The sequence below is a fragment of the Podarcis bocagei genome (genome assembly GCF_964188305.1).
Source record: "Podarcis bocagei genome assembly, chromosome: 15".
NCBI classification, from domain to species: Eukaryota; Metazoa; Chordata; class Lepidosauria; order Squamata; family Lacertidae; genus Podarcis; species Podarcis bocagei.
The window spans coordinates 13,071,638-13,083,942 of NC_138141.1; the positions used below are offsets into that span (position 1 = coordinate 13,071,638).

The 12,305-nt window shown below is 48.2% G+C and overlaps 1 protein-coding gene and 2 long non-coding RNA genes across 8 annotated transcripts in view; 2 read left to right on the forward strand and 1 right to left on the reverse strand.

Annotated features, from left to right (window-relative positions):
• Positions 1-12,305, reverse strand: part of ROBO3 (roundabout guidance receptor 3) — a 354,640-nt gene that overhangs the window by 220,412 nt on the left and 121,923 nt on the right. The gene's annotated exons all lie outside the window — the stretch shown is intronic.
• LOC308574303 overlaps positions 1-12,305 on the forward strand; it is a 397,067-nt gene that overhangs the window by 22,801 nt on the left and 361,961 nt on the right. The window lies entirely within an intron of this gene.
• LOC308574269 lies at positions 360-10,278 on the forward strand. Of its 3 annotated transcripts, none has more exons than XR_014002419.1 (4): positions 360-491; positions 1,576-1,641; positions 5,456-5,624; positions 9,147-10,278. It is a non-coding gene; the product is annotated as an uncharacterized lncRNA (long non-coding RNA). The 3 variants fall into 3 exon arrangements; XR_014002420.1 differs by lacking the exon at positions 360-491 and adding an exon at positions 5,904-6,425 and having other exon boundaries at positions 794-1,641; XR_014002421.1 differs by lacking the exon at positions 360-491 and having other exon boundaries at positions 794-1,641.

Consider the following 12,305-nt stretch of genomic DNA (forward strand, 5'->3'; position numbering starts at 1 on the left):
CCGGGCGCGATAGCCGAGAAGCCGCCACGCCGTGGAACTTGCTTCAACTCCGCTGCCCCGGCCCCTTTGTCAGGCTGCTGGTTCCCCCAGCGGCGGCTGAAAGAGACGCCAACCCGCCTCGCCCGGAGAACGCGCGGGTCGAGAGGAGTTGGCTGCGGTCGAACCGGGATGGGAGGCGGGCGAGGTTTGGCTACGACGCCAGCAGCCACGCCGGAGGGACGCGCTTGCCGAGCTGCTCCCCGCCCCTGTCGCCCCACGGACGCCCAGGGGGGAGCGCTCTCGCAGGCTCACGCCGGATCAAGTCGCCAGCCAACGCGACTCGAATTGAATCTGGAACCTGCTCGGGGCGCAATTCCGACGCACGAAATAATCACAAGCCGTCGGGGTCCTCGGTTGCCCGCCTGATACAGTAATGTTCTTGCTACACGCGTGTATGAGAAGTAAGGGAAACGCCTCCGCTAGCGTGCACCGTCGTCATGTGAGAAGGCAGGGTGCGTGTTCTGCCCGTGTTAGAACAAACGCAGGGGGTGGGAGGGGCAACGCGGCAGCAGGGTCCGCCCCTGACCTACGTGCCTGCGTGCGAACCTGAGGACGAGTCCGGCTAAGGGTTTGCTGCTGCTGTGCTACTCTCACCCACGGAGAGAACTGTTTGTAGTTCACTAATTGGAAGCTGGCGAAAAGTGAGCTTTCACCATCCAGACGTTCAGTGTGCACGTGTGTGGGATAGCTAGGATCACACCTGTTATATTTGCACCTGACCTTCACTGGTTCACCTAAAGAACCTAAAGAAAAGTGAGGGTCCTTGTCACATGTGCAGTTTGCACACTCACAAGTGTATTCACACATTAAGCCAAGACACGGGGAGCAAGGCAGCAGGCTTGATCCTGCCCTCTCCTGTCCATACCCCATCCACTTTTAATATAATGTCCAGAACAAGGTTCCTAACTGCGCATAAAGAGCCCACAGGTGTACAACTTAGACGTGGGATGGACCTTGTGCACATCTTCAGCTGAAGGTGTGGAGATGGATAGGAGAAATATGGCTGTGACCTCAATTCCACTCTCCACTTGACCCCCATTTTTCACTGTGAGCGTCTACATAGAACGATGGCAGTGTATATAGGTGTTTTCCTACGTCACTGTATGCCCGTGGAGGAAAAGTGACACATGGGATGCAGCCTGGAAAAAATTGCTCCCCTTGGGTAGGTGCAGAGTCTCTAAAGACATTGGGTGGATTTATTTTGCTCATTCAGTGCAACCAGTCTAGGTGGCAGGCTACACTGCTTAGCATTCAGTAGAGAAAGCTGTTGTTATTATTCCCTAATGCAGCAAAGGAGAGGTGCTATGACAAGCCATGCCCTTTGATTTGGCAGCCGTGCCCTCCAATTCCACATATGTGGCCTGTGAACTTTGTAATGCATTAAAGAAATGCACTCTTTGTATATTGAAAGACTCTTTCAGTCCACAGGTGAGATCGTCTTCATTTTGCCTTAGGACAGGGTGTTCCATACTTTAGTTGCTTTTATAAATCATTTTAACCGATGGTGCTGATTCTTCCTTATTCTGCATGATCTAGGTATGTGAAAGTCGATTCTGGAGATGGGGCCTGCTTGGTGAACCCTAACTTAAACCCTCTACAGAGGTTAGCCCTGCGGCAGCATCTTGCATTTGCTATGCTTCTGGTTTAGTGCTGAATTAGCAAAACAAGGAGCAAAAACTGGTCCTTGCAACATGACTGCTGAAGCCATCACCGTCAGTCCACAGACAAGGATTAGAGAAGCCACTGAGAGATGTCAGCTTCTTTACACACACACTCCACCAATGTAAGAAATAGAGAAATGAATTCTAGAGGTGAAGTTATATGGATGAAGTCTGCTAAAGCAAATACAAAAAAAAAGCATCTTAAAAGGCTAGTGTGCAAAAAGCTTTCAAGGACAAGAGTCCCTTTCATCAGTTTACAATTGCGTATATCAGAATAAATGCTCTGACTGTTCAGTGTCATAAGACTCTTTTTAAAGAAATATGCTTATTATAAGAAAATATCCATGAGGGCTATGGCATGGATCCAGACCAAGGGTTGTATCCAATGCCAGTCCTATTTAGAGTAGACCCACTGAGGTTAATAGGCATGAGTCAGTTAAGTTCTTTATTTTCAAAGGGTCTACTGTAGAGGCTGGTTGGCCACAGCCCAATCAGCGGTGGAGCAAGCCAAGTGGGCACTTGGGGCGGCACACATGCCCTGCACCCAGGGGCAGGGCCAGTCGCCCACGGGGCAGGGCGAACCAGGGCAGGACGCTGTGCAGGAGTCTGCCTGCCTCCTCCCACTCAGCCGCCCTACAGCTGAGGGGGATGTGGTGGGCAGACCGTTTGGGGCAGCATGGAGCCTGTGGGTGTCCAAGCCACCGCGTCACTCCCAGGAGAGACGTGTGGCTCAGGCACAGTGAGTGCCACCTGGCATTTTGTCACTCCTCTCAGTGGTAACACCCAGGGGGGCCTGCCTCCACCGCACCCCCCTTCCTCTGCCCCTGAGCCCAATATTAGTTGAACCTGAGTTCAGCTAACTTAGTCTGGATCCAGGCTTTATGATCCCATTATCTCTAGCATCACATGGAGATAGCAAGATACCTTCTGTGTCTTTGACAGCTATCATTATTATGGACACCGTAAAGATGTAACAGATGTATTATGGTACAGTCATACCTCGGGTTGAAGTTGCTTCAGGTTGAGCATTTCCGGGTTGCTCTCCGCAGCAACTCAGAAGTAACGGAATGCGTTACTTCTGGGTTTCGCCGCTCGCGCATGCACAGATACTCAAAATGACGTCACGTGCATGTGCAGAAGTGGCAAATCACAACCCACACACACGCAGACGCACGGACGTGAGTTGCGTTCACTTCAGGATGTGAACAGGGCTCTGGAATGGATCCCGTTCACATCCAGAGGTACCACTGTGTAAGCTTCAAATGGACCAAAGCCCATTTTCTCAGATGGCTGATTTCACTGCAACCATCTGCATTATACGGTTAAAACCGTTTCGTACCACTTTAAGTAGTCATGGCCAGGGGTGCCATGTCCTAGGGGCCAAGCTCTTTTGGCCCCCCAATGGCAACAGCAAGAGCAGGAAGAGGCCAAGCACCAGAGAGGAAGAGCTGTCAGCCGTTGAAGCCATGCTGGCACTGCATTCAGCTCTGCCACAGCTCCTCCAGACATGTTGATGTGATGTCACGTGATGTGCAACAAGCGTGTGATGTCACACACACACACAACGCTGGCTCCCCTAATCTTTGGTGCAAGTTGGTCCCCTGGTCATGCCCTCCTCCAAGAACCCTGAGTGCTGAGAGTTGTTAAAGGTAAAGGGACCCCGACCATTAGGTCCAGTTGCGGACGACTCTGGGGTTGCGGTGCTCATCTCGCTTTACTGGCCGAGGGAGCCAGCGTACAGCATCCAGGTCATGTGGCCAGCATGACTAAGCCGCTTCTGGCAAACCAGAGCAGCGCACGGAAACACCGTTTACCTTCCCGCCAGAGTGGTACCTATTTATCTACTTGCACTTTGACGTGCTTTCGAACTGCTAGGTTGGCGGGAGAGTTGTTAGGAGGCCTCAATTCCCCTCATAAAACTATAATTCCTTGAGTAGTTTAACAGTCAAACCCTCTTCCAAAGGAACTCTAGAAATTGTCACCATGTGAGGGGAATAGTTTGGTCAAATTTTGACCATGTGGTTATTTTTAAAAAGCACACCTGCCAGCCAATCACTAGACGTGTGGGGGGTTTCCTTCTGCTGCGAACAGGCTTATGCAGCCAAAGCTCAGTGCTGGGCTGAAAACCCTGTGTACAAAACAGCCCCACACTGCTCTTTAAACCTCTGGTCTTGAAAGGCTCAAAGAGCAGCATGGCGCTGTTAGCAAACCTATTTGCCCCCATGCTTCTCTTTGAAGTCCCTACAGTCAGTTTTTCAAGGTGCAGCATCACCTGACATCACTAATACAGTCAGGTGATTAGCAAGAGTCAGGTGATTACCAAATTTGGCCTTCCAGGGGTGGGGAGTTAAAAGATTCAAACCCACCCTAACTGGCTCTGAGTTTCAGTGCCTAGCCCAGAGTCACATTATGATACGATACGATCTCTTTATTGTCATTGTCCCATACAGAACAATGAAATTGAAAAATCTGCATAAGACATTCAAAAACCCCTAAAAACTCTGAAACCCCATTTTAAAATACAATACAGTGGTACCTTGGGTTACATACACTTCAGGTTACATACGCTTCAGGTTACAGACTCCGCCAACCCAGAAATAGTGCTTCAGGTTAAGAACTTTGCTTCAGGATGAGAACAGAAATCGTGCTCCGGCGGTGCGGCAGCAGCAGGAGGCCCCATTAGCTAAAGTGGTGCTTCAGGTTAAGAACAGTTTCAGGTTAAGAACGGACTTCCAGAACAAATTAAGTACTTAACCCAAGTGTCATGGAACTGCCATCAGTGCCGGAGGGAGAGAGCAAAATCCAGAGGGATTCCAGAGAGCGTCCCGGGGTTGGGAGAGGCAGCCCATCTTCTGGGGAAGAGAATCAGAGTAGCACCAGTGGAGAAGGGGGGCAGATGGGGGAAGCGGTGAGGCGGTCCCATGACTCCTTGCCGGGGACCAGCGGGGAGAGTAGAGGTCCTCCGCTGCCTACGCCCTCCTTGCACAGAAGGCTTTCGCGCAGAGAGAGTAGGAGGAGACTAGGCGTCAAAGAGCTTCTTTGCTGGAAGAAGTTTAAGAAACGCCCACTGACGGATTCTGCCAGCGATTGAGACAGCCACGGGTGAGTGGCTGTCCGGACAGAAAAGGTTCACTCCGGCAACCCAGCCAGGTGTTTGCACCGGCTTACGCACGAGCAACCCCTAGAACCACTACACCGAGGTACCACTGTATACTCTTATAGAGACTCCTTATACTGCGTTTAAGTTAGGATAAAGCAGATGGAGAGGCCATAGTACAATAATGGGTACTTCATGAGCCAAAGATCCCACCCAGCTTCATCCTGTTCAGAGTCCTGTTCACCGCTGAGTATTTTCCACTCAGCATTTTCCCATCACAGAATATCAGGTACCAGGTATAAAAGTGACCTCTGCCTGAGACCTGGAAAGCCTCTGTTGCCAGCAAGTACAGCTAGTTCCAAAGTAGCTGGACCAATAGCCCGGATCACCACAAGGCATCTTATTAAATTCATACCTCGGGGGAGATGAATGTACTCTCCTTGCAATGACCAATTGGCTTTACAAAACCTACATCTATGCACCTGACTTGTTTTTTCTCCCTTTCTAGGGGCAAGGAGAAAAGAGTTTCCCCAACTTCCTCAGCTGGTTTGATAATATTGCTCCATGGATCACTTGTATAGTTCGGGAGGTTGTGGCGAATGTTTGGCCTAAATTGACCTTCCCTGTAATATGAAGCCATTCGTTTTTGTCCTTGCAGAAACAGAAACAAATCAAACCGGGACGCAGGTACCCACTTGCCCTGCAGACCTGGTGATTCTGATGAAGAGAAACCACAGCTAATGAGCTGGCAAGTGTCATCTGCTAACTTGTGCAACAACTCATTAAGGGCAGGCCTGGGACCCTGCCCCATCCCCATCACCACCCAGGTAATTAAAAAGCTGCCTTCTCCTATGATCACACATAAGATCTGCATAAGATCTAAACAAGACACACACACCTCCCCCCCTTTTTTTCAGTTATTATGACTGTGGTTGTGCCATGACAGGGAGATGCACAAATTAAACACATGTATACACACCAAAGCTAAACTGTCAACTCTCAAGTCTTACATAAATGACAGCTAAATTGGTTGGGGGGTTTCCAGAAAGAAGAGAAATCAGGTGAGAATGTGCATCTGATTTGAAAATATGCATTAATGTTCGCAGTTCGCACACTCCGGGCTGCCATCAGAATCCAGGTAGCGAGCTCCCTTGCGGCTGATTTTCCAATGCGCTCTTTTAAATGGAAGTGAAAAACTGAAAGAGGAGGGGATACCAAGCGATGTAGGAGTTTTAAGGAGCAAGCATCGTTGTCTCTTTTGGACTCCGCCACCTGCACTAATTGTAGAAGCATGAAAGGATACAAAAATTGCATCCTCAGAAGCCCTGGCACTTCAGGCTAAAGGGTGGGTAATAAATCAAGTCATCGTCATCGTTTCTGAGCCTTCTCCTCCCCTTCAACATCTCCCCTGCTATCAGGACATTTTGAGGTGATGCAGTTTAATATAAACACCAAGATTTTTTCCAGGTTATGACAAGTAGCCTCCTCTCTCTCACACACAATGCCTCAGGCCCTTGTGAACCTTCTGTCCTCTGTCTGTGGACTGCCCTTCTCTTCCATCTCAAGATACACTCCTTTCAACTCAAGTCTCAGCATGTGCTAAGCTGAGGTCAGCGCTTGGTCAGCAGGTACCATCTCTCAATATATATTTTTTGGGGGAGGGGTGTAGTTCTACACTTGATTAATCCTCTTTTAAGCAACGCTATTACTTTTTAAACGTGTCACCACTGTTCATGTGACCTTTAACCCCTTAGAAGAAGCCCGGCAGGCTTTGCCCTGGCAAATGATATATCCATCTTTTATGTACCTTTCTGTAACAGTATCTAATGCAGACTTAAGATTCCTGCCTTGTGATAAATACCAATCACCCAGGTTTTCAGTTTCCGGAAGAGCGAAAAGAAAAACAGTTTCTGCACAAATTTTCTCCCCCCCCCCCATTAGCCTCTTTTCCCATTTCAAATGGGGGGGGGGGAGCCTGCAAGAGTGATGGAAAGGAACAGAATAGCTGTTGATGAACGAAAGGCAAAGATGAAATCTGTTGCAATGTCGACAGACTTGAATATAAAAATGGAACTGACATTCGTCAGCTAAAGAAATCAGACAGATTATTCACCCATTCTTCTTATTCTGCCACCGAGTCGCAGGCCAGGAGCTGCTTCAGGGATCAATCCTGCTTCTTTCTTTCTTTCTTTCTTTCTTTCTTTTCTCTCTCCCCCCCTTTCTTTTCTTCTGAAAAGTACTAAAATAGATCAAGATGGAAATTGCCATTTTTATAGCACAAGGTTCTCTCTGCAGAAGGTTTTGGCCAAATAATTAAGTATCCAGCAATTGTAGAAACTTGCAGGGAATTAATGTTCATCAGTTAAGCCAAGAAAGTGATAAAAATGCAAATCTGTTACTAAATTAACAGAGAGCACCAGCCTCCAGGTATAAAGAGGAGTGATTTCGGCATTAAATCGAGGTGCCTGGCTTATTGGAGCCCCACATGAATGAAAATTAGGGGCTTGCCAACACTAACGATGCAGGAATGGAGGTGATTCCACCATTCCCTTGCAATTGACCTTGGGGTGGGGCAATCCACCTGAAATATTTCTTAGGAAAGAGCAGGGAAGAGTAAGATTATTTCAATCAATTGCACCATTGTATAGAATAGGAATGGAGAACCTTTGGTCCTCCAGATGTTTTTGGACTCCCAGCTCACACCAGTCCTAACCAGCATGACCACTGATTAGGGATGATGGGAGATGGAGCCTAGTAACAAGTATTGGTGTGCAGGGGCTGAGGACAGAGACCCTTCCCCCTTTGGAAAGATGGACTCAGGCTATATGGTATCAGTAATCGGATGACCACAGGTTCCCCACCTCTGAGAAAGAAACTGGTTGTGTAAAATAAGGAGCATTGCTCAAAAGTTGTCAAGGTGTTGCCTTCAGGGTGAGTTATAGAGTGCCATACAACTCAGATGTAGAAGGACATTGAAACATTTCTGGATCAGGCCAAAGGTCCATCCAGCCCAGGGGTGAGGAACTTGTGGCCTTCCAGATATTTCTAGATTCCAACTCCCATCATCCCACCCAGCATAGCCAATGGTTGGGGTGACGGAGCTGAACTCCAGCCACATCAGGAGAGCCACAGGATTCCCCCCCCTTCCCGATCTAGCCCAACATGGTATTTCCCATAGTGGCCAACCAAATGCCTCCGAGAAGTTCCCTTTGAACTTGAAAGATTGGTAGACCTAACCTTGAATTTTAAGCTCCCTATGCTACTAGGACGCAGGTGGCGCTGTGGGTTAAACCACAGAGCCTAGGACTTGCCGATCAGAAGGTTGGCGGTTCAAATCCCTGTGATGGGGTGAGCTCTCATTGCTCGGTCCCTGCTCCTGCCAACCTAGCAGTTTGAATGCACATCAAAGTGCAAGTAGATAAATAGGTACAGCTCCGGCGGGAAGGTAAACAGCGTTTCTGTGCGCTGCTGTGGTTCGCCAGAAGCGGTTTAGTCATGCTGGCCACATGACCCGGAAGCTGTATGCCGGCTCCCTCGGCCAGTAAAGGGAGATGAGCGCCGCAACCCCAGAGTCGGCCACGACTGGACCTAATGGTCCTTTACCCTTTACCTTTACATGCTACTAGAATCTGGTGGCAACCAATTCTATAAATGCATGATGTTCTGTGTGAAGAATTTCCTTTTGCCTGCCCTAAAACTCTTACTGATCAATTTCATTGGATGACATGCCCCCCAAATTCTAGTATTATGAGTGGGGAAAAACTTATCTCTATCCACTTTCACTGCACAGTGCATAATTCACACCTGACTCCTACCAGTCTGATGTGGTCGGGCCTCTCATCTAAGGCTGGTGTCAACTCTGCAACGGCTATTGACATCCCGCAGAGAAATAATCAGGATAGAAGCCACAAGGGGCATTCTGGAAAGAGTAGGAAAGCATCATCTCACACAGTTGTGCCCTCAGGAAGGTCTGGGATTTCTCCAGGAAGTAATAATGAAGAAAATATTGCTTCTTCAGAGTGGGGATGGGGGGGGGGATGCAGTTCACTTCATATTTTAATGTAAACCGCCTAGTTCATATATCCCAAAACAATAGATGACCTGAAACACAACTTTGAAATCTGCAGTTCTCTGAAAACTTTTGTGGCATGGCTCTCCAAGCAAATAATGTACCCATTGCTATAGTATTCATGGGGAAAGTACACAAAAATGCATGTATATCTAGGAAAATAACATACAGATATGCATCGAATTGGGGAAAATTACTTACAGAAATTGCATTAAAATTGGTTCATTAGAAGAAATGTTAAAATGCTAATGAATTCTTGTAAATACTTTTTTTAAAAAAGCAAACTGATGAGGAAGCCTAGCAAACTGAGCTTAAAGATTGGGAAAATGAAAAACTGAAGTCAACAACTTCATCCATGCTTATCCACAAGTGAAGATCCTAGTTATCCAGAGGTCGATGAGCTTCCTATTATTTCCAAGTCCCCCAGAATTGATATCGCTGTCTTCTGCCCTCCCCATAATTGCCTGCAGCATCGCATGGAGTGTCATAGAGGTGCCAGCTAGTTCCACAGCTGTTTTTATTGCTTTGTCTCAACTCAAGTAAGAAGTGAAAGAGCAAAAAACGGGAATAGAGCGCCTTTATGCATGTGCAAACTGCTCCCCCCCCCTCAGTCACAGAATAAATACAGTCATCTCCCACCACTCAGATGAGATCAGGTACAAGGTGCTGTGTGCAGAACAGAAGGTGCAACATCCAGGCAAGCTTGAGCCTCAACAAACCTCACTTCAGAAATTAAGCACCTTCTCAGGGGTAAATTCTCAGTAGTTCACTGAAGCTGAACTAGCCTAACATCCTATCTCGGCTTGTAAGCTGTCTCTGTAGAGGGGAGAGGGAGCCTCTCTTGGCTTGTAAGCTGTCATAAACATGGGCTTCCATGAAGGTTGGGGAAATAAAGGGATTCATCTCGGTTTAGGGTTAGGGTGGGGCTGAGCTGAGCTGCTGGATCTCACTCAGCCCAGGATAGAGGCAGGCTGAGTCCTGCAAAAGGAAGTTTTCATATCTCGTCTCCTAATATGAGCGAGTTCCAGTAAGGAGGTTATGAAAACCAGCTCCTCCAGGATCGTGCTTTATCAGTTATTAGAGCCCTCCTCTGTTATGGGAATCTTCGCTCGTGATCTTACTGTCCCCAGACAGGAAGGCACCAACAAATTCTGGTGCTATTCCATTTCTGAGAAGACAGAATCATGGGAAGCTGCTGTGTACCAGGTCAGACATTTGGTCTAGGTGGCCCAGTATTGTGACTGACAGTGGCTCTCTGGGGTGTCAGATGTGTTTGTGCAGGGTGGGGTGGGGTCCTCCATATCCCCTACTACCTGATCCCTTTCACATGGGAGGTGCCAGGGACTGGAAGACAATTTTGGTCTGAAAGGAGAAAGAATAATAATAGAATCGTACAATTCTAGAGTTGGATAGGGCCAGCCCCCAGCAGTGCTGCAATGTTTCATCCAATGTGGGACTTGAACCCACAACCTTGGGATTAAGAGTCACTTGCTCTTCTGACCGAACCATTGTCTATTAAGCAAAAAGAAAGAGGAAGAATGAACAAACTTGGGACCTTTGCATGCAGAAGACATGTGCTCATCCTCTGACCTGGGCCCAGTGGCGTAGCGTGGGGGGTGCAGGGGGGGCCGGCCGCACCGGCCGCAACATCTGGGGGTTAGGGTTAGGGGGCGCAAATCCACGGGTTAGGGGGCACAAATTACTTGCCTTGCCCCGGGTGCTGACAACCCACGCTACGCCACTGCCTGGGCCTCCCCTCCATTTTCATGAAATAAATGCCTCTTTTCATCAAGTGTCTGAGGCCTGATCCAAGCTTTCAAACAAGCAGCATGATGGGTAACACTTAACATGAAGAATATATCATCTTAGAGGAGGAGGGGGAGAATACTGAACGTTTATATAGCACTCAAGTGCTGGAAGTCCTTCGTATGCCTAAAATAGTTGCGAACTTCACAATTACTATTTACCACAATTCTTATAATTATTGGTTTGAATTGCTATTGTTGCTGCTGCTGCTAAACTCTTATAAAGTGCCGAATATTTCCCAGGTGATATAAAGTACAGTGGTACCTCAGGTTACAGACGCTTCAGGTTACAGACTCTGCTAACCCAGAAATAGTACCTCAGGTTAAGAACTTTGCTTCAGGATGAGAACAGAAATCGCGCGGCAGAGGCACGGCGGCAGTGGGAGGCTCCATTAGCTAAAGTGGTACCTCAGGTTAAGAACAGTTTCAGGTTAAGAATGGACCTCCAGAACGAATTAAGTTCTTAACCTGAGGTACCACTGTACATATATGGAAAACTAAAGCAGTCCCTGCCTACAGGCTCCCAGTCTAATAAGATGTGGTGCAAAAAGGAATAAGGAACAGGTTCCCCAACTCTCCAGGGCAGATTTGAGGAGGGCATGGGGAGGGCATAGAAGGGGTGTTGTTGTTTTCAGTTCTGCAAGCAGAAATCCTTGTGCTGATGGAACATGTTAATTGGATACCCGCCCCATTCTTACAGTGGCCAACCATATGCCCATGGGAAGCCCCCAAGCAGAATCTGAGTGTAAAAACAGTATCCCCACCTGTGATTCCTAGCACCTGGTATGCAGATGCATGCTCCCATCAGAAAATACTATCCTCAGAAAAGACACACACAGTGTCAGCATAGGCTTTGGGATCTAGATGCTCCATAAATTCCACACTGGGAGGGCTCAGACACATTTGTTTGCTGTGCACCATCAGAGAGCCCTCCTGCAGGTTTTCATTTGCATTCAGAAGGCCACTGTCAGAGACCAAGCTGAGGAGAGCTACTCTGATGAGGAGCCTCCCCCTCCCCCTGCTCTTGACCAGGATCATGAAGCTGCCCAGGAACAGTGGAGCAGTATAGATTTGGAGCAGCGGTTTGCAGAGGGGCATAGTTCAGAAGACAACAGCTGGGCAGAACTGAGTGGGGAACAGCTAGGAAAAGAAGAACAGGGAGAAGAGAATTAACAGACTCCCTTTCGCTGGAAAGTGTCCAAACGATCAGTCCAAGGTCACGGAGAGCAGATAAGGTAGCTACACAGAAGGCCAAATGGTTGTGAGATCAGGTTGCCAGATGAAGAAGTGATGGGGGTGGCTTGGGGAGAAGTGGGTGGAAACCTTAATTGGGAGCACCTTTCCTCTGAGAATGGAGTCTTTGTTCTTTTGCTGTGAAAGTTAAAAATCTCTTTAACCGGTAAGAGACTCTTTTCACTTTGTTCTGCTTATCCATGGCCAAAGGGAGGGAGGAAACCGCTTCCCCAAAGCCCGACAGCCACCCCTGTTCATCTCCACCACAGGACAGTATGAAACACTGTCCCATCCATAGCTGCCATCATCTTATGGAGGGCTCTGCGCACCACTCTGACACTGTTACAACATTGGGCGGAGTGAAACGTGGCAGTGATGTGGCCCCAGTGGCTCCTTCTGAG